Here is a 27,857-nt window from a genome sequence, read left to right as displayed (position 1 = left end):
AGGCCTTGGGGGTGAAAGGAGGAAGGAGGAAGGACACAGATATCCACTCTCAGAGATCCAATGCAATCTCTGATGTCATAATGATTCAATATTAATTTTTTATCAAAGATGATACTATAATTTTGACTTATTCCAGGTCCAACTAGAAGGAAATTATGTGATGCAGATATCAATTTCAATTAATTTGAGAATTTCAGTTGCTTTATTCAGACACCCAAGAGCAAAAACAGAACAGGGTTTCTAGAAGAGAATTGTTGAAAAAAATGATGTTTTATTAATATCTGGGCATCTGTTTCAGGGATAAAATCACTCATTGTGGTGTTCTGGTATTTCTTTCATAGTTCATATTGCCAACCATTTTCTTTCCATTATTTTATACCCTATGTCATTTATTGAACAAGTATTTGCATGTATATGCTAAGTGGTAAAGACATAACAGAAAGTGTGTTTAAATTAACATTTTATATAATAATGGGCATTGACATGTCTAAATTCAAAATTCCAAGGCTGGAGATCCTGGGAAGATATCACAGTTCAAATCTCGATGGCATCAGGCTGCTAGGTCAGCCAATGAAAATTTGATGTTGAGGCTCAAGTCTGAGCCTAGACAGTCTAGAGACTAGAAATTAAAGATACCACAGTTCAATTCCAAGTGCTGTCTATTGCATAATTTCTTCTTTGTGGAAGAAAGTCAATCTTAAGTCTTCAAAGGAATGTGTGATGGTCAAGCTTAATATATAGGGAAATGTTCTTTACTCAGTGGCCATGACATGAATTTAAAGGTTAATTGCATCCCAAAAGTACACTTAGAAAAATATTCTTAATAGAGTTTGGACTAATAAATATCTGGGTGCTGTAGCATTCTAAAATAGTCACAAATTGCCACATAAAATTAACTCTTTCCAAGTTAAAACATGAAGGTGAGTGAGTAGGGAAAGTGATTGAGAAGGACAGAAGAACTAGGTAGGTACAGCTTATGTAAGATGGTAGCTTTAACCCTGATGTCTAGTGTTATTGTTACAAAGGGAAAAAAAAAACTTGAGTTATATATAACTTGGAAGTGAAGTTGCAGGATATGTTCCATGTTGAGTAATAATCATTAGAGGTGAATTCTGGTCCCAGTAATGACAGAGCATTCTCTTTGATAGAGATCCCAAGTCTAGACAAGATACTGGAAAACAAGAGGTAGGAAAGCATATCAGAAGCCACTGGAAAAAGTGGTATTTGACTGCTTGAAAAGGAAAGCACATACTCATAGAAATGAAATCCCCAAGGGAGCTCTTTTCAGTGCACAGAGTGCAGGTTGGCAAGATCTCAAGTGGAAAGCTAGAATTTTATTGTTTGGATGTAAAAGAGAGTGGAAACTTGAGGGTTCCAGGAGAGCTCGGAATTGAGGAAAAGGCAATCTCAGATAACAACTGTAGAAAGGGAGACTTCATTGGGAACCATCCCTCAGTTTTGTCTCACTGCTAAACTGGACTTACAAACTAGGCTTCTGTAAGATGCTTTGTTAAGAGTATGAACACAGACTAAGGAGAGGACTTCTGAACTTCCTTTAAAGCACCTTATCACACAGGAATCCTTAATGAAGGAAGTCTTAGAATCACAAGGAATCCCTTCAACTAAGAGCAAAAATAGAACACATGTGTCCTAGGAAGGCACAAAGCAAATTCATTGAGTAACCAGTAATTTCACTTTTGGCTATAATAAAAATAGATGCTCTTCAAAGAAACATAAAATTAAATTTTGATAAATATATCACCTTTAATGTCTACTATAAAATTCAAATTATAGATCTCTAAAGAAACAGAGAATTCTAACCAATATTGTTAATGCAAAAATAAACAAACAAAAAGCAATCATTGCTACCAGAAATCTGAAGGATCAGCATTCAGAAATAGCAGATGGAAATTTTAAAGCAGCTTGTATCAAAATGATCAGGACATAAAAGAAAAAATGTCTATAATGGATGGAAAAATGGGAAATTTATAAAGAAATGGGAACTATTAAGAGAAACAAATGTAAATTTTAAAGCATAATTACGATCTTTACAATGAAAATATATTTTACACATTTAACAGAAAGTGACTTTATAGGCAGATCTACAAAAAAATTAGCTGCTTGAAGAACAGGCAAATTAATGACCTTTCAGTAGACTAAACTATATACAATTGGAGTCCCTAAATCAAAAGAGATAAACATTAGATATAGAGACTATTTAATATGATAAAGGATAAACATTTCAAAATTCAATAACAAATAATTACAATCAGAAACAGGGAGATTTTTGAATATGAAAAACATGATATTACAAATGATTACATTTATATTGAGATATAATAAAAATGATTATCAAGAATACTAGGATAAGAAATTTAAAAGCTCAGCTTAGACAATATGCCTTATTTGTTTTTTAATTTAAAAATTAATTTATTAATATATATATAAATTTTAACTTTCTTTTATTTATTCTTTGTATCTTTCACATCATGTATCTTGATCCTATTCTTTTCTCATCCCTTTGTATTTGCCCTTTGCCCTTACAACCTCCTCCCCCAAATAAAATAAAATAAAATTTAAGAGAACAAAAAAAAAGGAAAAAAAAATCTCATCATGGAAGCTGTAGTGTGACACAGTGAATCACACAGTAAACCCTTCTGTCCATATATCTTTACTTGCAAGTGTTCATTGCAGCGTCATTGGTCTAGTTCAAAGTCTCTAATTTCTCCTACATTGTTGATGCTGGGCCTTCACTGGGATTCCTCATGGATATTTTGTTTGTTGTCCTGTGTTGTGGGGATCCCGCAGTTGTGGCTCTGCAGAACTGGCCCCTTCATATGCACCAGCATATCATAGTTGGGGTGGATGTTGGGGTTGGCCAACTCATAGCCCTGCTTTTGGGCCTGGGTATTTGTAGGGTTGGTCAGCCCACCAGCTCTCTCTCTTCTTCACCACCAGGGTGAGCTCGCCAGCATGGCTCCTGCTAGTTCACCCCTTGCAGCAATGAGCAATGGGTGGGGCCAGTTCTCCCGCGTTTACACCTTCAGGAGCTGCTCTCCCACACCTAAACCTTTAGGTCCAGCCAGCTCTACATTGTTGCCCAGGCAAGGTGTGTGGGCCACGCTCCTGAGTGTTGCAGCTGGTGAGGGGCAGAGACAGCTCTGCGGTTCTTATGACCTCAGGGCCAGCTCTCCCACGGGCCACGTGGCAATGGGCAGAGTGGGAGGGCATCGCAGATGAGGGGCGGGGCCAGATCTCCCATGCTCACATTCTTAGGTCAGTTCAGTGGCATAACCTCCTCCCCCTCCCCCAACACATCCAGGCAGTCAGATGTACTGTACTGCGCAGGAAACGTGCAGGGTCCACTTTCCTGAATGCTGCAGCTGGCTAGGGGGAGAGCGAGCTCCCTCACTCACCACAGGTGGCAGGAGCAAGCAAAGAGGGCATCTTTTCCTTGCCCTCGCCACCAAATGGCAGACAAGGGGAGTGTGGTCAGCCATCATACTATCACACCCTCAAGGCCGGCTCACCAGTGCCTCTACTCACAGGGTCAGCTTTACTATCTTGCCCAGGTAAAGAGCAGGGCTGGCTTTACTGAATGCTGCAGCTTGTAAAAAGGGAGGGTCGGCTGCTAGTCTGTCTCAGGGGGTGAGGGGTAACGGGGTATCTCTTTACCGCCCACACAGCCGCGCGTGACAGACTAGTAGTGAAGACAGCTCTCCCAGGCTCACAACTTCAGGTCTGATCATACACATCTCCTCCAGCAGAGTAGGCTCTATTGTGCTGCCCAGGCAACGTGCAGGACCTCTTCCTAGCACTGCAGCTGGTGAGGGGCAGGGGCAGTTCACCTGCTCTTATGACCTCAGGGTCAGTTCTCCCATCATCCCCAGGGTAGAGGGGGTGGCATCTCTCCCCCACCCATGCTGCTGTATGGCAGATGAGGGGCAGAGCCAGATCTCCCACGCTCACTTTATCAGGCTGGTTCACCTGTGTCTCCATCAACAGGGTCAGTGCCCCTGTGCTTCCCACACGGGGTGCAGGGCCCACTTTCCTGAGTGTTACAGCTGGTAAAGGAGAGGGTCAGCTCCCTCGCCAGCTGGAGGCAGTAGGGAGAAGGGGGAAGGGATCTTTTCCTCACCCCCACCACCACACCACAGATGAGGGAGGCAGGAGCAGCTACGCCCCTCTCATGCCTTCCGGGCTGGCTCACCGCATTCCTCCCTATCTATAGGGTCAACTCTATTGGGTTGCTCATGCAAGGTGCAGGGTTTGAGGGGTTGGGTCCCCCACCTGCTGCAAGTGTCGAATGGCAAGGGGAAGAGTGCATCTTTCCACGTGACACCACCAGGTGTCAGATGAGAGGGGCACGACCTGCCCTATCATTCTCACGCCCTCAGGTCCAGCTCACCCACGTCCCTGCAAACAAGGTCAGCTCTATTGGGCTGCCCAGATGAAGTGTAGGACCCTGTCTTCTGAGTGCTTCACCCTGTGAGGGGCAGGACCAGTTCTACCTAGTGTTGCAGCCAATGAGGGGCGGGGCCAACTCTGTACAGCCCAGTTCTCTCAGTCTGTGGTGGTATCAGAAGCCAAGGACATCAACACAGACTGTGGTGGCTGCATCAGGGCTATGAACCCCGACACTGGCCCAGCAGCAGCCCAGGCTCAGACATTACTAAGGCCCTGGTTGGCTATCAAGCTACCTCTTCCGTCAACCCATTCCTTACCTCTTTCACCTCTTCAGATACACCTCTGCCCACAGGAAATGAACCATTCTGTCTGTCTGTCTCTCTTTCCCATATCATACATTTGCTCACCATTATAGCACACATCTGACCAGTTCTGCAAGGCTTCAGGTGGTCCTGTGTTTTCTCCTCAGTCAGCCCTAGGCCTACATGTGTATCTCCTTGTCCTGCTCAGTCCATCATAGTGCTATGTGGGACCATGCTTCCTCCTTGGAGCCTGGGGCAGTCTGCTGAAAAAAAATGCCTTTTAAAACTGTAGTAAACAGCCGGTGGTGGTGGTGGCACACACCTTTAATCCCAGCACAGAGTTAGGTGGATCTCTGTGAGTTCCAGGCTAGTCTGGTCTACAGAGTGAGTTCCAGGAAAGGCACAAAGCTACACAGAGAAACCCTGTCTCGAAAAACAAAACAAAACAAAAACGAAGCAAAACAACAACATGAGAAAAAAACCCTTAGTAAACAATTTTTTAGACCCAGATTTCATTGTTGAATACTATCAAGCATTTAAGAAGGAAATAATGTCCATTTGTATTAGATGCGGTTCTCTAAAGGAATAGAACTGAAAGAATTGAAAGTATATATATATATATATATATATATATATATATATATATATATATATATATATATATATATGTGTGTGTGTGTGTGTGTGTGTGTGTGTGTGTGTGTGTGTGTGTGTATGTATGTATTGAATCTTAGTCACTGTTCTTAGTTGTGAAGAGACACCATAACAAAGGTGTTATCATCAAAGAAAATCATCAAAGAAAGCATTTAATTGTGGGCTTCCTTACAGTTTCAGAGGCTAATCCATTGTCATCATGGAATGGAGCATGGCAGCATACAGGCAGACATGATGCTGGAGAAGGAGTTGAAAGTTCTACATCATGATCCATAGGCAAAGAGAGTGAGAGAGAAACACACTCACCCTGGTGTGAACTTTTGAAACCTCAAAGTCCACCCCCAGTAACACAATTCCTCCATCAAGGCCATACCTACTCCAATGAGGCCATAATCCTTCACAAACAGTGCCACTCCCTGATGACTAAGCTTTATAATATATGAGCCTATGGGAGCCATTCTTAATCAAACCATCACACAGTGAACAGGACATTGTTAGATTGGCTTAGAAGAAAGAGGACTCAATCTGAGTCATTAACAATGGCTGTCTCACATGGAAGAGGCCAGAAATCCAGCAATCATTTAGTACACAGAGGTAATATTTCAGTAGTCTCAATCTTATGTGAGGGGCTTGGGAGATCCTTCGAGAGCTACTGGTCTTCAGTCTACATTGGATTCCAAAGATTTTTTTCTTCTAGTATTGTTGAAGGAATGTTGCAATACTGGTACAGATAAACTTTCCAGCAAGAGTGAGACAAAGTAAGCAAAAGAACAATGTTTTCTGATGTCATGTCTTTTTATCTGGGCTGTCACCAGAATGTGGCACTCTGTATTTATGGTGGGTCTTCCTGCTTCAACTAAGCTGATGAAGAGTGTCCCTTGCAGGGCGGCTTTGGTTTTAGTTGATTCCACATATAGTCAACAGCCAAGATTAGCCATCACATGGTCATACAAAAATTAGTTCTTAGAGAAAAGAAAACTTTCTAGCATGTTTCATGAAAGTAGAATAACCTGGATGAAAAAAAAACTTTGAAGGACATTATAAGATAATAAGATAATAGAAAATATAGACAACATCTTTGAATGTGCACAAAGAGATTCTTTAAAACTCTAAGGCAGGCCCTATACTCAGGAGTAGTTGAACAATGCAAGTCAGATTCTCTCTCTCTCTCTCTCTCTCTCTCTCTCTCTCTCTCTCTCTCTCTCTCTCTCTCTCTCTGTATGTGTGTGTGTATCTGGGTATTTTGATTTTGTTTTTTTTTTGTTTTGCTATTTTAAGAGAAAGATCATGAAGTTAGGTGGGTTAGGGAAGTTAGGGAGATGGGAAGGATCTAGGAGTTGAGAGAGGTGAAAATCTGACCAAAATAAAGTATATGAATGTTCAAAGAACAAATCAAAACATAAAAAAATAGCAAATTTCGTCTGAGGCTGTGAGTCATAGATAAAGCACATGTGAGACCCTAGGTTTGATCTCTAATACTGAAAAGAAGAATTAGTCAATTGACTTGAGGATTGTCAAAAAGGACACATCGGGCACACTCAAAATTCTCTTCCTTGTTTGTATAAAGCTGAGGTTAGACTCAAAGTGATTATAGAAGATAGGATGCTATTATTAGAATCTTGATTAGTATGGTTGTATTTACTGATAATTTTTAAATGATATACTTGAAATTAGCATATGACTATTAAGTACAAATTTGACTTCAGTTTTAGTAGTTTATGAGTAAATTGGAAAGCTGTAACAATTTGGAGATCATTTTAATAGTCCTGGCAAGAGGTCATGGTAATTCGATGTTGGATGTTATAAGCAGAGCTGGATGGCAGCTAGCTAGATTCAGGGAATATAGTTTGGAGGTGAACCTGGCAGGAACTGTAGATGGGCTTGGCTCCAGAGGTAAGAGATAAAATGGATTCAAGGACATTTCGTGATTTAGGGAAGGGTGAGAAGGCAAGTGGCATTACTCACTCAGAGACTCTGAAGGCAGTAATGCAGAGTGGGTGGGTGTGATGGACCAGAGCTCTGTTTGCTCCTCTGATGTTTCCAAAGCCTTTTGTAATTCTGGTACAATCAGAGATAACAAGAAAGCTCTTGCCTGGTTTACTCTAGTATTCTGTGTAGAGTCCAGTGCTTGGTATTTTCATTTGGTGTTATTAGTAACGCCACTGAACTTCAAAAAGAAACTCAGCAACTGTACATTGCATAGTAGAGGTATGAGTTTCTTTTCCTTCTCTATGACTAGATTAAACTTCTCTGAATCTAGAAATGGTGCATTCATTCTTCTTCTGATATTTAAGATGAAGATTAAAAAATACATTTTAGTTAAATTTAAATTAAGTTTAGACACCCACCCCTTTTCCTCTTTCCAACCCCTAGGTACCTTCCTTCATCCCCATGCATACTCCACACCTTCTCAAATTGAAAGCCTCTTTTTCTTAGATTAACAATGTTACACACACAAACACACACACACACACACACACACACACACATCCACACATGCACAAAGACATATGTATGTACATATATGCACAAATATATAAATACAACTTGCTGAGTCCATTTTTTGCTTTTCAGAAAGTTTCAGGGCTACCCATTTGGTATTGGATAACTGTTAGATCACGGTCCAGGAATGGAGGCATGTGAGGTGAATTCTGAGCGCCTGTGAGAACATGCCAAGAAAACAATACAGGAGTCTTGTGACCTTGGTTTCTTTAAAACATGGAATTATTTTTGGAATGTGTTTTTGTACTCCTCCAATGTATAGCAGATGTGAGTGAGTTTAATTAAGGTTATTCATTTTTGCTTGCTGATATTATTCAGTTAAATGTTTAAGCTATCCTTTATATGCTTCTATGAAAAAAAACATATTTTTGTCAAATGCAGCTTGTCCTCGTGATTGTATACAGTTTGAACCCATGAGAACTTTACTCATGAGATTTTTCTTAACCCTCAGAGTATAAATTGTCTGATGACCTGAATAAAAGTGGTTATTTCATGAGACTTTAGACCAGTGACTCTCATCCTTCCTAATGCTGTGACCCTTTAATACAGTTACTCATGTAGTACTGAACCCCAACCATAAAATTATCTTCAATTGTTGCTTCATAATTGTGATTTTGCTACTGTTATATTGTAATATGAATTCTGAAATGGTCTTATAATAATTAACCCAGAGCCAGATATTGGGGTAAATGCTGAAAGATTAGAGAGAAAAAGGAACAAGCCTCGGCACGGCTTACCTCTAAGACTCCTCAGCCTGAAAATGGCCTTAGGTTTCTGTTTCCTTATGCCTTATATAACTTTCTCTGCCCAGCCATCACTTTCTTCCTAGTGCAGGGATTAATGTCATAGGTGTTTTCTAAATACTGGGATTAAAGGTGTGAGATCTCAAGTGCTGGGATTAAAAGGCATGTGGCTCTCAAGTATTGGGATTAAAGGTGTGTGCCACCACTGCCTAGCCTCTATATTTAATCTAGTGCTTTGTTCTGTTCCCTGATCTTCTGGCAAATTTTATTAGGGTACACAATACATCACCATATTATTTAATGTAAATATCTGTGTTTTCTGATGGTCTTTTTATTTTGGATTTTAGAGGCAAGGTTTCTCTGTGTGGTTCTGGTACCTGTCCTGGATCTTGCTCTGTAGACCAGGCTGGCCTTGAACTCACAGAGATCCACTTGGCTCTGCCTCTTGAGTGTTGGGATCAAAGGCGAGCACCACTGCCACCTGGCATTTTCTGGTAGTCTTCGGTGACCTCTGTGAAAGTGTCATTTTACCCCAAAAGGACTGAGACCCACGTGTTGAGAACTGCTTCTTTAGACCTCCTTATTTATCAGCTCCATTCGCCAAGGCCCTACCACCTCTAGAGTGGCAAAGGAGAACTAATAATGGGCTCATCCCTGGGAGAGATTAAGTTTCCCTCTCCTAGAAATCATTGGTGTCCTATAGTTCTCTGTCTAGGGGTGAGACCCTGTGAAACTCCCCCTTCCCTTTATATTAGCATGTCTAACGATATTGCTATTGTTCCAGTCTGGTTTATGCAGCCATTTCTAGGAGAAACTGTTTCACAGCACACTTCCTGGTACTTTGGCACACAGTTTATGTGCCCCTCTTCTGTGATGTTTCTGGAGGCCATAGATACAGGAACTGTGGTGTAAATGTATCCATTGGTTCTTAGCTCCCCATGATTGGGTGATCTCTGCATTGTGTACAATTGTGGATTTCTGTTGTGGTCTCTATTTGCCGTAAAAAGATGCTTCTTTGATGAGAAGTGCTAGCTACACCTATATATGGGTATAAGGGTAAGATTTAGAATGTAGTTGGGAATTATGCTGCTAGAATTGTGTCAATGAGTAGATTGTTTCCTAAGGTGATGACCACTAGCTCTTGGAAGATGGGTTGTAACTAGTATTAGATGTAATTTCCCTCCTGTTGAGTGGATCTTAAATCTAATTAGATAGTTGTTGGTGACGGTGACGACCAACATGTGAGCGCTATTTGTTGTCCCTTTATGACTATTTTCTCATGTTGGTCATTGACCTGGTTCACAGATGTCATAGGTGGGTAGGACTGTTCATTGCTACTCTCCTTTGGAAGGTTTTGTGGTATTTTCTGATACCATAAATGCGTATTCAGTGTACTGATTAGAAATGAAAAAGTAAAAAAAAACAAAACAAAACAAAACAAAAACAAAAAACCAGGGTTTTGTGGTATTACTTTTAATTAGGAAAAGCAGAGATTCTAAAAGCCAAATAATTAACTGATAAACAAGCAATAAATATGAAGAAGTATGTCAATAGTTATCAATGCTTACAGATTATTTAGAAGGAGAAAATGTACTCTAATTAACTTCAATATATAATGCCCAGTGAGACTTGTGATGTGATCACGATTTGGCATTTTGGGAAAACTGACTAAAGCTGATAATTTTACATCTTTAAAACTGAGATTAAAAACAATGCACATAGTGTGTTGGATTTTTGTCCTGAAAGTAATGAGCATTCATACACAGCTATGTGAAATGCAATTGCTGATTCTTACAGATTTATTTATTTGTGTTCTTTGTGAGCATGTGAGTCAGCAAATGCCACATTTCTAATCATAGTAATTTTATAGTAATCCTATTAAACATTAGCTAAAAGTGATCATTAGGGCTTCTTAAATTTTAATTTACACCATTACATGGAAAAAATAATACATCTAAGATAGAAGAATTTTACTTCTACAAAAAAAAAAAAAACCCTATAAGGAGGAGTCTCCAGAGATAGTTCTGTGAAATGCCACAAAAATCTTATTTGTCAGATGAATCTTATTTTTCAGGCTGAAAATAAATTTTGGGAAGAAATTTTAATATCTTGACCCAAGTTACAAACACATAGCATTCTCTTGGGTCTGTATTGTGAGTGTTTTCAAATGACTGTCTCCTCTACAGGTGCAAAGACAGTGGGTCCAATTTCAAGAGAACACCACTACCCTTGTGATTTGTTTCCATCAAGGTAGAAGATGGACAAAGTCTGAAAGCCGGGATGCCTCACTATATGGAGAAGTCAGCCAGGGCTGTCTTAGCCAGAACGTTGGGCACTCAGCTGTGATGTAGTATTGAGTAACTTCCCATCCCAGGTGGTAGGCAGCTCTGGATTGGTACAGCTGGGTCAGACTATGCTGCATTAGAGTATCATGTGAGTGGGGTGTTATGGCATGTATCATGAGCACAGATGCCAAAACAGCTGCTGTACACTGACCAGCCAAACCACATGGCATAGCCCAAAGCTTTATGAGATATAGTTAGCAATGACCTCTCCTTTAGAGCCTGCATCCTCCTTTATTTTTATTATTATACAGTTCTTAGAGTAATTACAGCTAGGCCAAGTGGAAATGCTATGGATCCAATTCTAAATACCTGCACTTGTATGCTTGCTTGATACTTATTTGCCTTTCTACCCTATGTAATATGCTTTCCCTTCTTGTTCTCTTCAGGCTTTCCTTTGGAAAAAATCAGAAGAAATTATTACATATTTATTAAAAATATTTTGAAGTTTATGTAATCTGAGTTATAATATCTATAATGTGCCATTTGGTATATATTAAGCATTCTAAATGAATCAGTCCAATTCTCTTTTCTCTTGCTTTGGTTGAAACTAATTCTGCTTATGGAAATATTCAAGTTAATTAAATATTTGTTTTTATGGCATGGAGTGGTTAAAGTGATTGCTGTATAAGGATATGGATAGGAGTTTGGATCCCCAGAACCCAAGTAAATGTTGGTTGGATGTGGTGGCCTCCCTGTAATTCTAGCCTTAGGGAATGGAGACAGGGACCATTAGAGCAAGCTGGGTTGCAGTGAGATTACCTATATTGGCAGGCTGTGGGTTTTATTTACCTCTCCTGCCTCAACAAGACAGAAAAGCAGTAGAGGATGAGTCTATACATCAGCCTCCACATGCTTGTGCACATCTGCTTACATATGTGTACCCACACACATGCAATCACACAGAAATGCTTGCATACCACACCCTTATACAAATGGGAAAAATGAAAAAATTCTCATAGTCACATAATTAAAACCAAAAAATAAGAGGTAAATTTGGCTCTTATATTTTATTGAACCTACAACATATACATATTTAATAAGGAATTGATATAAACTAAATAAAATGTCTTGCATTTATATGTTCATATACATCAATAAATATGAAGCACAATAATGAAGTTACTTCAGTCTGTTTTCCATATTTGAAGTACTCAGACTCACATCTTTTTGTGCTATTGGGCAGTGCAGGTCTGCAGACATAGCGGCTTTGAGGGAAAGCTGGATAAATACAGAAAGAAAAATATTGATTCATTAATTTTTGGTACTTGTTTAGAAAAATGAGATAGGGGCTAGTTGTGGTTGTGGCACACATCTTGAGTGGTAACACTTAGGAAGCCAAGGAATGGGGAGCTCTGTAGCTTCCATTCCATATTGGTCTATAGAACAAGTTCTAGTACAGACATGAATACATGTGAGACTCTTTCTCCAAAACTGAAAAGGGAATGATAAATTTAATACCATGTTGAATATGGTACCTTGAAAATAAAATTGTCATTCTGTAGAAATATGAGCAATTTTAAGGGTTTAGGGACTGGAGAAAAGTTCAACTGTAGGTGTGAAGTTATTATGATATCAGGAGTTCTGTAGAAAGATGTTTAGTATCTTACTTAGGGCTCTTCTTCTGTGATAAAGCATTAAGACCATAAGCAACTTGGGGAGGAAGGAGTTTATCTCAGTTTTACTTCTACATCACAGCCCATCATCTAAGAAAGGCAAGGCGGGAACCTGGAGGCAAGCAGAAACAGAAGCAGAAGTCATGGAAGTATAGTGCTCACTTGCTTGCTCCTCATAGCTTTTCTCTGTCTGCTTTCTTATAGAACCCAGGACCACCTGCCTGGCCAGGTCTGGCACTTCTCACAGTGAGCTGGACCCTCCCACACAGCCATTAATCAAGAAAATATACCACAGGCTTTGGCTACAGGCTGTTCCTAGTCCCTGTTCCGAAAATGATGCATGAGTGTAAAGTTTACATAAAACGAGCCATCTCAATTAGGAAAGAGATGCCATCATTCACTAGGAGTTTGGTGTCAGGAATACTTTACCTGGAAGAATATAGACAGATGGACATAGGTGAGTTCTCTAAAGATACTAGCAATGCTTTTCATAAAGGATAATTCAAATCACTTTAGATAGTGCATTTTAGTTCTATGATGCAATTTCATTTCTTTTCGTAACTACTATTTATGCTGACACTGTCTTTTAAAAACACTAATTGATGTTTCTAGACATAAATTACCTTAAGGTAAATAAATTATAAGCGAAATAAATCACAGATTCCATTTAAAAGTAAATACTAGTTTTAATCTTTGTGATTATCAAATATTAATTATTCCTTGTGAATCAATATCTGAAATTGGGGAACTTCTGTATTTGAGAGTGATGGAAAGAGAGCTGCAATGACATAACGGTAAACTCTGCAGAAGAGAGCATAGACACTCTATGTAACTTTGTGTGTGTTTGTTTGTAGTTGGAAAGAACACCATCAATATGAAAAATGCAGAGGTGTCTAAGACTCAGATTCATGGTCATGTAAGGATAGCTTAAGACTCAATAGGAACAACAGTAATATTGCACATTTGTGTTAATTCTCCTGACATCTCTGCTTACTGTAGTGTGTGAAGAAGACTAGACGATGTCTGCACATGCAGTGAGCTGTGCTGCAGGTGATGCTGCGAATGTGTTGTTCTGATTGATTGACAAGTAAAATGCTCATTGGCCAGTAGCCAGGCAGGAAGTATAGTGTAGGTGGGATAAGGAGAGAGGAGAATTCTGGGGAGTGGAAGGCTGAGTCAGGAGACACTGCCAGCCGCCAATGCCATAAGAAGTATGATTTAAAGTACCGATAAGCCACAAACCAAGTGGCAACTTATAGATTAATAGAAATGGGTTAATTTAAGATAAAGGAACTAGATAACAAGAATCCCGCCACAGCCATACAGTTTATAAGCAATATAAGTCTCTGTGTGTTTACTTGGGTCTGAGGGGCACGGGCCCGAGTCAAAACTCCAGCTACAGAGCTGGGTTTTAGGAAAAGGATCCTGAGTTCAGGGAACCACAGTCTTTTATAATGAGCAGACAGCTTACCTGACAGAGTTTTGGAGGAAGACATCTTGCACTCCTTATGCTGCACTGAGTGTACTTGTCCCTTGCTCCTGAGGAGAACTGTGTTTCTGTCATCACTAAAACATCATATTGCTGCCTTATTTAAGAAGACATTCAGGAATATGACATCTACTAATCATGATATTAATAAATGAGGGAAAACAGTTGTTTTTATCATTGTGATAAAAATTGAGCAATATTTTCCAGTCTAAATATATATGTAGATAGATTAAAAAAAGCCTAGCAATATATTCATAGAATGAAAAGTATTAATATGAAAGTACTAAGTACAATTAAGATGATCATAGCATAATAAATATTTGTAAACAATACACATGCCATCACTGAGGTATTGCATGGATAAATTAATGCACATCTATTTTACAGCACATTAAGATATATTCCTACAAAGAAATTAATTAGAAATATGTAAGGTAAGTGGATCCTTGATATATTAGTTAGCAAGTTGAGGGCCATTCATGCATTTTTTTAGAGAGGTGGAAAATTTATAGGAAAAGCCATTAGTTACATTATTTTTTTTCACTCAGATGAGTATAACATAAAGAACTAGATATATTAAAAGAACATATCTATCGACACCCAAAAAATTAATTAAGGAGTTTGTTCTAGATGGGATTTACCTATTTTCCAATATTTACTTGAGAAAAATATCTGATAGATTTCTGAGCAACGAATTTCCTATCTAGATGAAGCAACTGAGGGTTCCCTTATCTGTTGTGGTACCATTTACTCTGGGGTGGCTGAGGTGAGGGTTTCATGATTATGTTAAAATCTTGCAAAGGAAAGAAACTTTCAGCCAAATTTATACCAGAAGATTCCATTCTACTCCTAGCTATTCTAAGTAGTATTTTTCTTTAAACATATAGTGCATTTGCCAAAGTATGATTTTTCCATTGCTTAGCAACAAGACCTCATGCAATTAGTTTTTGATAAATGTCACCATTTATCTTCCTAGAGGCTGAAAGAGTCAAATAAGTATGGCACCCAGTTGCATAATGTATGCATGAAACATTAGAATAAATCTGAATTTTTGAATGGAATGGAATCTACTATTGAAAACCAAAATTATGGGAAACTTTGGGTGTGAATAATGGTAGTTAGTGTAATCCTTTGCAGGTAAATTTATTCACTCCAAAATTCAGTAAAGAATTCAGATGCTACTTGGGAAAAAACTGTTTACTCCTCAAATTTAAACATGGATGACTTATTTAGACAAAGATGACTATGAGTGAATAGAAATTATTTTTGCAGACAACTTTTGTCTAGTGGCACTTCAGAATGAATAATAATTCAACACTAGAGAAATGGAATTAGCTTTTAGTAGTGAGTCATAGAACTTGGCTGATTTCAGTTCATCAGAGATGATGCATAGCTTTGACTGATGTTTTGACTAGTTATTTTAGGGGAAAGTAACTTAAGCATCCACATGAACTTGAGAGCATCTGGAACAGGACAGACACCAACACTGTTTGGAAAGCTGACTTGAAAGAGTAAAGTCAATTGGGAAAATGCCTTCAGAGTTGGTGATAGCTTCTACTAATTTTGAAAAACTTGAAACGGTGGGAGGATCAGTGTCTAGACACCTTTCAATGCCCTTTACGGTGGTTTAGTAAAATAAGAAATACTTTAGTTTTTATGGGCAGCTACTCTTCAGTTCTAATTATTATAAGTATTAAATCCAGAGAAAGGAAATCTGGTACAATATTTAGTGAATATGGAAATCAATCAGTGAATCAGATCAACTATACAACTTAAAACACATCTTTGTAAATAAATTCATCTACTTTTACATAATTAATAAACTGAGATCATAACACACATTATAACTTTTTACTCAGTCTTTACAATGCCTTCTCTTTCAGTGTACTGCTATTTAGGGTAATTTAATAATGACTATCAATATGAGGATTCAGCTTATACTCTATGCCAGACATACTACTCAATGAACTTTCTCATGTATAATTTACAATAGCTCACTAGCCATCTTTATGGGCAAGGGCCTGATGTCGGCTGTAGGCAGTTTTCCTGTCTAAACTGCCTGCTCCCAAATAACTGGCAGCTGCTTCCCAAATAACTGATTGAAGACTTAATATAAATTATAAATGCTTGGCCAAGAGCTCAGGCTTGTTACTAGCTAACTCTTACATTTAAATTAACCCATACTTCTTATCTATACATTGACACATGGTTCATTGCTTATTACCTTATTTTCTACAGGTTCTTCTTCCTTTGTGGCTGGCTAGAGTCCTCTCTGACTCTGCCCATCTTCTCCCATCATTCTCTTAGTTTGGTTGTCCCATCTATAATTCCTACCTGGCTACTAATAAAAATCAGCTTTTTATTAAATCAATCTGAGTGACAACAGCATTTTCCCCTTTTTGTCTTATTAAAAAGGAAGGTTTTAACTTTAATAAAGTAAGACTATACACAACCAAAACAGTTATTAAGTAAGAATTACAGTGACCACAGTGGTCCATTTATATTTGACAAAATTACAGAAATATTTTTAATTATCTATCTTTGTGAGTCTAAAGATTTATACCTAATTTATCTTTTATCATAACTAAGGAAACTTTAACTATGTAGTCTTCAACTCCATCACAGACCTAGAAGGATGAAATATTACCTAATGACAGGGACATCAGGCTACCTGGACAGTCACCCAAAGTTCTTCTGTAACATTAGGGCATCCAACTTTGGCTTATAGGCCTAGTTTATCTGACAGATATTCTTGAGAAGAAGGATATTTTGAAGGACTGCCTTACCTTGTTTTGGCAAAGTTTGGCAATCACTTTTCTTTTGTATCTTGCTAGTCCAGTTTGGACAGTATCTGCCAGCAATTGAGGCAAGGGCAGTTTCTTTCCCCACATGGCTAGCTTTTGCCATAGAGGAAACAAACTCCTTATGGAGTTTCTTAGATGCCCATCATATTCTCTGAAGTAGATTGGTGCTGCCTGGAGCAGACATGTCTCACTGTCATGAAAAGCCTTAGGTTATTAAACATATTAAATGCCATATTCTGTAGGTTTTGAAGAAAAACCTATCTATCTATCTAAATATATCTGTGTATGACCTTGAAAATATACCTAACATCACTTTAAGTTTGGCTACTTTAGATTACTACTAACCTGTTTTCTTAACTATGTATTATATTTTAAATGATATGTATAAGCACAATACTCCAAACAGAGTAGAAATGTAGGTACAGTAGGCTCTAACAAAATAACCTTAAAGTTGTATCAATATACATAAATATCTTAAACAAGAGTAGAAACATATATAAAGTGTAGCAAAAATAACCTCAAATTTGTATCAATGTACAAAAACCCACACCTACATAAAATATTTAAGACTTTCAGCTGCTTTTTTCATTTAAAAGTACATTCAATAATCTACCCTTCTTTTTTTTTTTCCTTTTATTTTATTTTACAATACCATTCAGTTCTACATATCAGCCACGGATTCCCTTGTTCTCCCCCCTCCTGCCCCCTCCCCTCCCCCCCAGCCCCCCCCATTCCCACCTCCTCCAGGGCAAAGCCTCCCCTGAGGACTGAGATCAACCTGATAGACTCAGTCCAGGCAGGTCCAGTCCCCTCCTCCCAGACTGAGCCAAGTGTCCCTGCATAATCCCCAGGTTTCTAACAGACAACTCATGCAATGAGCACAGGACCCAGTACCACGGCCTAGATGCCTCCCAAACAGATCAAGCCAATCAACTGTCTCACCTATTCAGAGGGCCTGATCCAGTTGGGGGCCCCTCAGCCATTGGTTCATAGTTCATGTGTTTCCATTCATTTGGCTATTTGTCCCTGTGCTTTATCCAACCTTGGTTTCAACAATTCTCACTCATATAAACCCTCCTCTTTCTTGCTAATTAGACTCCCAGCGCTCCACCTGGGGCCTAGCTGTGGATCTCTGCATTCAGATCCCTCAGTCGTCGTTAGATGGGGTTTCTAGGATGACTATTAGGGTGTTTGGCCATCCCATCACCAGAGTAGGTCAGTTCGGGCTGTCTCTTGACCATTGCCAGCAGTCTATTGTGGGGGCATCTTTGTGGATTTCTGTGGGCCTACCCTTCTATCCTATCATTTCTATATTTTAACCCCCTTTTTTTCTTTAGAAATCTTGGAATTTAGCTCTTTTGTTTAGCTTTTTTTTCCTATGACCAATAGCAACTTTTAACCAACACCCCTTCAATGATAATAAACATCCATAACCCATTTTTTGGGAATGTGGGTATAGTTCTCTAGACTATTTCCTGTTATTTGAGGGTGCTGACATCTTTGGGGGAAACTTGAGAAAATCAGGATAATTGTTAAGTCTTGGATGGAGTATTCTGTGAGGCTGGATCATCTCAGTCAGCAGCCTTGAAGTTGTTTTTATTGGTGTCGCATCCTCTTACTCTGAAAACACATAAACTTTTAAAAGTAATGTACATATTTGTATTAATATAAGTATGGGCTATGCATTGTGTATACGTCAGTCAAAAATAATTTTTGTGATGTGTGTGAGCAGGCAAAATATACATCACTGTGGTAATATTGTATCCCCCAATATATTTTGTACCCTAATTAACTTATCTGGGATCAGAGAACAGAACAGCCACTAGACAGACATAGAGGCCAGAAAATGGTGGCATGCACACCTTTAATCCTAGCCTTCTGGAGGCAGGGATCCATCTGTATCTCTGTGAGTTCAAAGCCACACTGGAAACAGCCAGGCATGGTGACACATGCCTTTAATCCCAGGAAGCAACGGTAGGAAGCAGGAAAGTATATAAGGCATGAAAACCAGGAGCTAGAGCTTTTTTAAGTTTTTAGGCTTTTGAGCAACAGTTCAGCTGAGATCCATTTGGGTGAGGACTCAGAGGCTTCCAGTTTGAGGAAACAAGATCAGATGAGAAGTTGGCAAGGTGAGGTTAGATGTGGCTTGTTCTACTTCTCTGATCTTTCAGCATTCACCCCAAAACCTGGCTCTGGGTTTGTTTTTATTAATAAGACCTTTTAAGATTCGTGCTAGACATCACATATCTTATAGATTTTTTTTGGTTTATTTCTTATGTTTGTAGCCAAGATTTTGGGGGGAGTTTTCCTCTAACACACCTGATTTTCTTTAACTCAGAATGAATCCACAGCCTCTCATTTACTGTGTAATTAAAAGCATAATCTCTCCCCAAAAGTAACACATCTTTTTACTTAAAATTTGAAGTCAAGACATTTTTAAAATATATAGGTTGTTTGACTCTAGAAGTTTTCATAATCCAGTGTCTCTTAGTAGCCAAAAAATTCAAAGACAACACAATAACAAATAAGATCCAGACTCTGTGAATTTATCATCTTTGTGTGGCGTTTATCTTTTATATTATTCCCCCTTCCCCCTTTTTTCTGGTTTTTCGAGACAGGGTTTCTTTCTCCGTGTAGTTTTGGTGTTTGTCCTAGATCTCACTCTGTAGACCAGTCTGGCCTTGAACTCACAGAGAGCTGCCTGGCTCTGTCTCCTGAGTGCTGGAATTAAAGGCATGTGCCACCACCACCCAGCACTTCCCATTTTTTTTAAGTTTAAAAAATAAAATATTTTTTATTTTTTTTATTAAAAACAAAGATTTTCTTTCTTTTTACACACCAACCCATTCCCCCTCCCTCCTCTTTTCCCACTCTCCCTACCTACCCCCATCCTACCCTAATCCCCTCCTCATAGAGAGTAAGGCCTCCTTTGGATAGTCAACACAGGCTACTATACCATGTTGGGGTTAGACCTAGCTGCTTCCTCCTGCATCAAGGCTGAGTAAGGCATTGCACCATAGGGAATGGGATCTAAAAAGCCAGTGTATGTACTCAGGGTAAGTTCTGGTCCCATTGCCAGGGGACCCAAAAACACATCAACCCAAGGAACTTTCACCCACATTCAGAGGGCCTAGTCTGGTCCCATGCAGGCTCCCCAGCTGTCAGTCCAGAGTTCATGAGCTCCCATTAGCTTGGGTCAGCTATTTCTGTGGTTGTTCCCATCATGCTTCTGACTCCACCCCTCCTTGCTCTTATAATCCTTCCTCCCTCTCTTCAACTGAACTCCAGGATCTTGGCCATGTGCTTGGCTGTGTCTTTGTATCTGCTTCAATCTGCCATTGGATGTAGGTTCTATGATGACAATTAGGGTAGACACCAATCTGAGTGCAGGGGAAGGCTAGTTCAAGCACCTTCTCCACCACTGCTATGAGTCTTAGCTGGGGACAATCTTGTGAGTTCCTGGGGTTTTCCCTAGCTGCAGATTTCTCCCCATCCCCTTAATGGTATACTCAGTCAAGTGTACCATTGCTCTTCCTCCCTATCTCTTCCCCATGTTCCCACCTCCCATCTCCTCCGATGCCCTCCCCTCTCAGTTTGCCCAGGAGATCTTTACCCTTTCTGCTTCCTGGGGCAATTGATGTGTGTCCCTCTTAGTGTCCTCTTTACCTAGCTTCTCTGGGGTTGTGGATTGTAATCCGGTTATTTACCATCCTTATGTGGCTTTTTTTCTTTTATATTATTTCACTCCCCTTTTAAGGGCTTTATTTTATTATTTTAAAGCTATATTTTTCTTTTTTTATGACTGTCTATTCCTTTTTCTTTTCTCTCCCCAGCCTTTGTACATTTTTAAATACACTGTAACCCATTTAGAGCTTTTTTTTTTCTTTCTGAATCTGTCTTTCCTGCGTATTTGTAATCTTTTCGTGACCACATGAGCCTTTAAACTGCTGAGCTGCAGGACCTCTGCTTTGGCAGCTCTCTCCACCCCGCTTGGTTCCCTGAGAGCCTAGCTTCATGGCAGAGATCCCTGTGGGAGACACACTTACCACCTCAACTCTGGGTAGTTTTTGGGTCCACACTGCCACCCAGTAGTGCACCACCTGCTGCTTCTTAAATCCATACAAGTGTTAGGCTCATTAAAAGAGTTACACAGTTTTTTTCCCCCTTGCACTGAGCCAGGAAGCCATCTCTTAAAGGAGCCACACCTCTGCCTGCCACTAGCAAATGGCCTAAATGAGAAAAGATGGTTACCAAGAAGCCAGACTTGACTGTTTTTGTGCATTTAGAATCCTTTTTTTTTTTTTTAAATTTTATTTTACAATACAATTCAATTCTACATATCAGCCACGGATTCCCTTGTTCTCCCCCTCCCGCCCCCCTCCTCTTCCCCCTAGCCTACCCCCCATTCCCACCTCCTCCAGGGCAAAGCTTCCCCCAGGACTGAGATCAACCTGGTAGACTCAGTCCAGGCAGGTCCAGTCCCCTCCTCCCAGACTGAGCCAAGTGTCCCTGCATAAGTCCCAGGTTTCAAACAGCCAACTCATACAATGAGCACAGGACCAGGTTGGTCCCACTGCCTAGATGCCTCCCAAACAGATCAAGCCAATCAACTGTCTCACCTATTCAGAGGGCCTGATCCAGTTGGGGGCCCCTCAGCCATTGGATCATAGTTCATGTGTTTCCATTCGTTTGGCTATTTGTCCCTGTGCTTTATCCAACCTTGGTTTCAACAATTCTCACTCATATAAACCCTCCTCTTTCTTGCTAATTAGACTCTAGGAGCTCCACCCGGGGCCTAGCTGTGGATCTCTGCATCCAGATCCCTCAGTTGTTGGATGGGGTTTCTAGCATGACAATTAGGGTGTTTAGCCATCCCATCACCAGAGTAGGTCAGTTCGGGCTGTCTCTTGACCATTGCCAGCAGTCTATTGTGGGGGTATCTTTGTGGATTTCTGTGGGCCTCTCTGGAGGATACTAGATGTGGAACAAGGATGACTGAACTGCTACTCACATCACCAGGGAGGCTACCTGGAAAACAGGACCCCAAGAAAGACACAGGGATCGCCCAATGACGGAGAAATGTATGGGATCTACATGAACAGCCTGGACATGAGTGGGGGTAATGAAGGGCGAGGGTCGAGGGAAAGAGAGCTTGGGGGAATGAGAGATCCCACCTGGATCAAGAACAGAGAGGGAGAATAAGGAATAGGAGGCCATAGTAAATGAAGACCACATGAGAATAGGAAGAAGCAAAGTGCTAGAATCCTTTTAAGCTTTCTCAGGCTTTATGTGGATGTATGTGGTCCTGGGCATTAGGCACCATTTGTAAGCATTTCCTGTGTGATCACCTGCTCCTAGATACCTGGCATCTGCTTCCCAAATAACTGATTTGGAGACTTAATATAAATTACAAATGCTCAGCTGATAGCTCAGGCTTGTTACTAGCCAACTCATACATTTAAATTAACCCATACTTCTTATCTATGCTTTGCCATGTGACTCATGGCTTATTAGCTCATTTTCTACAAGTCCTGCCTCCTTGGTGGCAAGCTGGGGTCCTCTCAGACTGTGCCCTTCTTCTATCATTTTTCTACTTTAGTTACCCTGCCTATAAATCCTGCCTGGCTACTGGGCAATTAACTTTTTATTAAATGAATCCAAGTGACAAATCTTTTCTTCCTCTGCATCTAATTGGGACCCCAGACTCTGTCCTTCTTCCTTCCAGCATTCTCCTAGTCTTTCTCTCCTGCCTAACCTTATTCTGCTCAGTTATTGGCTGACCAGCTTGTTTATTCAACCAGTCTGAGTGACAAATCTTTACAATGTACAAAAGATTTATTCCACAGCAATCAGTTTCCATTCAGGTCCCAACCTGACATCCTTTTCTATTGGGTCTTTCACTTTCAGGTTCAGTTCTGTTCTGTGTGTTACTTTGTCTCCCTTTCCCTCTTTCCTTCTGACACATTGTTCTACTGCCATCCCGTGCACTCTGCATGAAGTAATTTTTTAAAAGTTAATCCGAATTTGCACCATGTAAATATTCTCCATGGAAACTGTAACAGAAGTATAATAGAATAATTAATGTATTTAAATATGCAGATGAGATTTATTGCATGGTATTGCTTCATGGAGTTGTAGAGACTAAGAATTCCCATGGTATGCCACCAGCAAACCAGAGACAAAATGAATTAAATACTGTAGTCTAAAAGCCTGAGAAGCAGAAAACCATTGGTGTGCATTTCTGTCTGGGTTTGGAGGCCAGAGAACCAAAGGCTCTAATGTCCATATTCTTAGGTCTGCAGCCAGACAGAGGGAAAATTCAACCTTTTCTACTCCTATGTTATTTCAGCTTTCAAAGGGATGGAAGATATCCACTTGGGAAAAGCAGTCTGATTTATTCAGTCTACTGATTGAATACTAAGCCCATTCAGAGACCCTCTTATAGACACATCCAGAAACAATACAAAACCAGGTGGCTGGGTTTTCTTCAGCATAGTCAATTTGATATACTATGGACCTTTAGATAGCACAGAATGTTTTTGTTACAATATAAGATAGATGTCATGCTTTTCCTAAATGTCATAATGCCCAAAGACATAGTATGTCTGAGGTGGAGGGTTAGCCACTGATTCTGATACCTTTAAGCTTCATATCTGAAAACATCGCCCAGGACATCACCTGGTGTCCACACACTCATTCACTTAGAGTGGCAAATGAGTATCATTAGCTACTGTCTACTGAGAATATTAAAGGTGATGAATGATGGCATCTAATTGGCAACATAATATCAAAGCAGAATTTGGGGATTCATATTTAAACAAATTAAGGAAATAAAAAAATAAATGTCAAATGAAAGGCATGCAAATAAAGAAACCTGTCATGAGTTAGTAGGAATTGCTGAAAAGCAGCGATAACATTATTATCAGGATGTCAACAGAGATAAATGCCATTTGTACAGGTGAAAGGAAATGGGATGACAAGTAGCAAAAATATTCAAGTGCATAAATGTCACTTGGTAATGATCCTTTTGACATCTCTATCTAAGATGAAGGATGAAATTCAGTACACTGCATTTTTTTATTAAATTTAAAATTAACATAAATACATGTATCCTTGTGCTCTAACTCATCCTGTATAACATTTTTTCTCAAGTGGTCTAACCTTCCTAATGAGCAAGATGAAACTGTAGTCTGTTGTTCCTAATAGTGAAAGGTACATAGCAGTGACTGAATGTGAGGGAGTGGGAGAAAGAGAGGGAGGGAGAGGGTGATACTTGAATATGTTATTTACGAAGGGATCACCACCCCTGTATTGGGTATTGGGTCTTCATTCTCCTTACACTGAAAACGCCTGTTCCAGTTTCCTATCTGTCTCCAGTATCAGACTTGGGAGCCCTGGCAGAAACCAAACGACAACGAGACTCTTTGAGGACACCACACATCTTCCTCCCAGGGCAAAGGGACAGAGAAGAGAGGGTTGTTTTATGAGAACATAGGCCAAGAGACTCTCCAGCCAGTTGGGTTTCCCTCTGAATCTTAGCAGCACTTCAACCTTTAAATCTTTCTTGCCTTCGTCTCTACACACCTGTGATACTTGGAATGTAATTGGCCTTTTTAAGCTCTTAGGGAGTTGCACTATTAGGACTATTAGGAGGTGTGTCTTTGTTGGAGTAGGTATGCCCTTGTTGGAGGAAGGGTGTCACTGTGGAGGTCTCATTTCTGCTCAAGCCACACCCAGTGTCTCAGACCACTTCCTGTTGCCCTTGGATCAAGCTATAGGAATTTCAGCCCTAGTACCATGTCTGCCTCAGGCCGCCATATTCCCAGCTGCCTTGCTTCCTTCCATTGACAATAATGGATTAAACCTCTGAACTGTAAGTAAGCCACCCCAATTAAATGTTTTCCTTTATAAAAGTTGCCATGGTCATAGTGTCTCTTCACACCAATAGAAACCCTAACTAAGACTATAGCCAAGGCTGACCCTAATACTAAACTTTTGTGGGATTTGTGTAGGCCCTTCAGTAGTTAATATTTTGTGTCTCCTAAAGCTTAATACATCCCAAGGCCCTTAAGCTTTTGAGAAAATTATACCAAATTTAAGAAAGAATTTAAACATCCAATTTAAATTTTTACGATGCAAAGAAAAACTGCAATAAATCTACCAGGAGAGATTATTCTAATGTATATTTCATTGAATATATAAATTACTGTATAAAATGAAAATGAGCTTGCAAGCAACAAAAACATACAAGCAATTAAAATGAATCATTTAAATGCTTAATGGAAGTCTATAGAAATAGTTCAAGATGATTCCATGGTTGAATCACTTGCGTTGCAAGAATACGATTCTGAGTTCAAACCTCTAGAAAGCTAAAGCCAGGTTTATTTGTGTTCATCTCTAACCTGACTGTTCCTTTTTTGAAATGGGAGGGTAGAGATAGGAGCATTTCCAGAAACTTATGGGTCAGGTCTCCTGGCATTACACAATGATAAAAACAAGAGACTCTGTTCCTACCATGGTCAAAAGTGAGGACAGATACCTAAGTTGTCCTTTGACTTGAACGTGGTACCATGGTGTTCGTGCACAAACACACAAATACACAACACATCATACACATACATAAAAGAAAACAAGCAGAGATAAGACAAAGTTAGTTAGAAAGCTTCTATACTCAACAAAGTGACTCTGATAGTGATGGAGTTTTAGAGGCTGTAAATATGCTAATCTTCATGTTAGGTGGACTTAGCTCTTCAAGCGTAGTTCATCTTGAAGCTTTAAAAGACATATTTCCACACAAATGTACACTTTCATAAAAAACAGATTTTACATGTTTAGAACCAAAGAATATTCTCCTGAATTTTCTATTTATGAGTCCTGTAAAATAAAGCTTATCACATAAAATATAGCTTATCCTTTTACTCTGGGTCAGTGTGACAATTTGTTTGTCAAACAGCTCTTTTTAGACAAAGATTTGTCAGTCATAATTTGGTGTAGCCACATTTTGTTAGGACTATGCCACTCACTTGATGGTATGCTTGGTACCCACACAGAGAACTAGTGGGATCTGAAGCCTAATTTATGGCATCTCCAGAGAACTCTTCAGATATGTGCAAGGAAGAGAGGCAGAAGCAGATGAATCTGAAGAAGTCTTGATACCTGAAGAAAAACAGAAAAGGTACATGATTTTCAAAGAAAGAAGTTGTGTAAATCTTCCCCACACCAATAGCACAACCATGGCAGATACTTCAGGGTGGGGAGGCTGTTTTTAGACTTACTCTTCATTCAACTCATCAGTCAGCTCTCTTCTGCAACATTCCTGGGTTACTCTATGCTTTGGTTTGCAGCACTGATTGACTGTATTCCATTTCTGTTTTCCAAGACCTCTCATTGTACAGGATGAAATGAGACAGTGGGGAGAGGCATGAGATAGACAGCACGGTACCTCATCCAGAGCTGTGAGGAAAGTTAGGGGATTGAGCCTTACAAGATGGGAAAGTGTTCTTCTAGAGACATTCTCCCTGGGGAGATAGTATTCTGTCAGAGTTTTGATGATGCTTTGTTTTTAAGAGTGTGTGCAGGTATGGGGCAGTGAAGTGTATGTAAGCTCGATACATGGGCTACTTTTCCCTTTAATACGAACAAATACCAAGCAAGAGGTGACTTAGGCAAGAAGGATTTATTTTAGCTCGGTTTAGGAAGGATGATGGCTAGGCCTCTACCTGTGGTGTGAGAGCTTGAGACTAGAGGAGAGAAATGAATGCTGGTACCCAGCTGGCTTTGTTCCTTCCCTCCTTTTATTCAGTTTGGGAATCCTGTTGTGGGATGGTCCTCCCCCTTCCCAGGTGGGTCCTCCCCACTCAGTTAATCCTCTCTGGAAATGCCTTTTAGGTATATCAAAGGTGAGACCCAGTGTTGTCTTAGTCATTTCTTAATTCAATCTAGTGGCCAGTCAGAAGTAATCACCACACTGAGGAAAATAGCAACTACTCTGGATACAAGGTGGCAACTTCTAGAGGACTTGAACAGCAGGCATTTAAAAGATACAAATTAATTAGTCAATTAATTATAGGTAATAATTAATGCATGTAATTTAATATGTATTAATAATTATTTGATAATAGCATACAATGTATTTTGATGACATCATCCCTATTCGCAATTCCTCCACACATACTTCCTCCTCCCTTCCCACCTGTCCTTTTTAGTTTTTACTTTGTTATTCTGCAGCCAAATGCTTTTAGTGTTAAAAATTTTTAAAGCAAAATATGCTGTTTTTACATTTATTTGTTTGGTTTGTGTCTGTGCCCACACTCAGAGGAGAACCCAGGAGTTGGTTTTCTCCTTCTACCATGTATATTCTGGGGATCAAACTCAGGTTATTGGGTGTGGTGGCAAGCACCTGTGCTCTCTCTATTTATGGGTATTGTTCTTTTCATCCTTATTTACAGTTTTGTATCAAATATTTTCAAGATGCTATTAGATGTTAAGAGTTTAAACATGGCTCAAAACCAGAACCCATTACTAATGTTTTTATTATACTGATCTTACTCAACTTGTATATAAAGTTAGTATCTGACCTAAGTTTCATGAGTAATTACACTTTTCTGTGGTTTTCATTTGATTTTTGGATGGTTGGTGTTGTTTATTCCAGAGGGATTCTCAATGGTTCAACCCTTCTTTGATCAGCCCATCTTGTAGTTGTTGCCTACTTTGGGCCAAAAACTTTCCCTGTGTGCACAATGTTCAGTCCTATAGACTGTTATCGCCGAACAGTTATATCCAAAGTTTCTAATAACTTTCTGGCATGTGATTGGACATGCCAGCTTTCCCTTTTTTGTGGTATGAAAACAAGACACAGATAACCTGGACAATGAACAAAACAGGGAGTGGGGTGACTTCCCACTGTCATCTCAGACAAGAACAAACTTGATCAGCAAACAGCCTAATTGTTACTTACATGAAAGTGAACCTAGCCAAAATCAAAAGAGCAATCTTGGA

The 27,857-nt window shown here is 39.6% G+C and overlaps 1 long non-coding RNA gene across 1 annotated transcript in view; it reads left to right on the top strand.

Annotated features, from left to right (window-relative positions):
* Window positions 1-26,035, top strand: part of LOC143268551 (uncharacterized) — a 34,236-nt gene extending 8,201 nt beyond the window's left edge. Inside the window, exons 3-4 of the long non-coding RNA XR_013044612.1 lie at window positions 12,771-13,023; window positions 25,910-26,035. This is a non-coding gene — a long non-coding RNA (uncharacterized LOC143268551). The remainder of the gene's footprint in view (window positions 1-12,770; window positions 13,024-25,909) is intronic.
* Window positions 26,036-27,857: the final 1,822 nt, after the last annotated feature.

Source organism: Peromyscus maniculatus, chromosome 14 (assembly GCF_049852395.1).
Source record: "Peromyscus maniculatus bairdii isolate BWxNUB_F1_BW_parent chromosome 14, HU_Pman_BW_mat_3.1, whole genome shotgun sequence".
Lineage (NCBI taxonomy): Eukaryota > Metazoa > Chordata > Mammalia > Rodentia > Cricetidae > Peromyscus > Peromyscus maniculatus.
Note: the sequence above shows the minus strand (reverse complement) of the source record. Positions and strands in the feature narration are given on the sequence as shown.